We start from the raw sequence: 2,101 nt of genomic DNA on the forward strand, positions 1-2,101 counted from the left end.
AAAAAAAAAAAAAAAAAAAAAAAAAAAAAAAAAGTGCGCTAACAGGCTTGAATGTACTAGATTAAGAAAGCTCTTAGATATTTATAAACATTTTGCATACCAATTATTTTTATTATTCGAGTTGTTTATAAGTAGAGAGATTATAAGGCATTTTCTTTTATTATTTAGATGTGTGACACATCTTTTAACTTCTCATTTTGTAACTTAGCAACCAAGACCAATTAATGTGTATCAAAATATAAGTGTATTTGTGAATATATTTAAGAGATATATGTAACTATATATATGTAGATATATTATTGTTTTTAATATTTCAGTAATGTCTTGCCATTTCTTAAAATATTAACTTTCTTGAAAACATGCAGTTCACCTTTTTTCTTCTGAAATATTAGAATTGTATATTTATATATACAATATAAATGGGTAATATATTATCTTAGAAAACAATTACTAAAATAATTATTTTAAAATTAAAATTCATTTTTTGAGATGAAGAACTCTGTCGAAAATATTTCATGCACAAAAGGAAAAAAGTCATAAAGCTCTTAAGCAAAGAGAGAAATATGTGGAATAGTACAACTATTATATTACATTTTTTTGTATAATGTTTAACTAATCATGTCATGATAACAATCAAAAGCTGAAATGTATGGTGCTCTAATATATTGTTGTGACACAATTTGTTCTCTCTTACTAGGATTAGCTAAATGCATTTATGTGAACCTTCTCTTTTTTTTTTTTTTTTTTTTCAAAGAAAGAAAGAAGAAAAGTAGATGTTTAGAAGGCTTCTAACTTTCTGGGATGTCAAATGCCACCATATTGAAATAAACCATCAAACAAGGAATAAAATATCATTTCACATCCATTCAGATGGCTACAATCAAAATCAAAATAAAATGATGATTGTACAAGGATGTGCAGGAATTAGACTCTTCCTATATTACTTGTAAACATGAAGTATGGCAAATATTTTGGGAAATAGTATGGCAGGTCCACAATTGATTAACCTAAGTTGTCTCATTGTGCAGAACTTCTAACTCCTAAATATACATTCACTAGTGATGAATACATATTTCTATGAAAAAGCTTTGGCACTAATATCCATAGCAACATTATATACTGTCACCAAAATTTGGGGAAAAATAAAGGTATACATCAACTGATGAATGTGTGAGTAAAATGTGTTTCATGAAATAAAATATACTTCAATATAATGAAATGCTAACCATGTATGAATGTTGAAAAACATCATCCTTCTAAGTCAATAAAGAGTGACACAAAGAATTACCTACCATATAATTTTATTTACATATAATGTGAGGAGCAGATATATCTATTGAGTGAGAAAGTGAATGAGTTGTTTCCTAAGACTGACAAGATATGAAAATTGGAGGATAGGGCTAAAGGCTGCAGGGGGCACTTTAAGAGGCAATTATAATTATATTAAATGGATTTGTTGCAGTAGACACATGTATCTATAAATCCACTGAATGTTGTTTACCTATTTTCTCTAAAAGTGCAAATTTCATACTCTAACAAATATATCTTATCAAAGGTAATTTGATAAGCCAAGCTAAAACAAAACTCTTTCACTGTATACTCTCATCCAATAACTATTTAAGTTTAGTTGCAATTCTTATACAAAAGTGAATTACACCTATTTTCAAATTTTGGAAGGTTAAGGTTAATTTCTTATGAAATGACTCCCCTTTGATAGAAAATCTATATTATTAGCAATTCCTATAGTACACTCATTTGCCATGCTGGCCGCACTCCCAGGCTCACTGAGAGAGACATTGAAACTGGGCATGGTGGTGAGCACCCAGAATCCCAGTGTTTGGGAGGCTGAAAACAGGAGAACCACTACAACTCCAGTGTATGTTGCGAGACCCTGTACACCCTGTAGACCCTGTCCTAAATGCATTGAAAAGAAAAGAACACAATCTGAGATAGTTGTTCGAGTGCAGATAATTATTCTGTGTCCAGTTTCTTGAAGTGGACACCAGATATTCAGAGTATTGAAAACAGCTTAGAAACTGAACTGCCAACAAATACAGCAGTGTGTGACAGATGTGTAAAAATTTAATATAGAGCAAACCAA

The sequence above is a fragment of the Octodon degus genome, unplaced genomic scaffold (genome assembly GCF_000260255.1).
Source record: "Octodon degus isolate 3935 unplaced genomic scaffold, OctDeg1.0 scaffold00175, whole genome shotgun sequence".
Lineage (NCBI taxonomy): Eukaryota > Metazoa > Chordata > Mammalia > Rodentia > Octodontidae > Octodon > Octodon degus.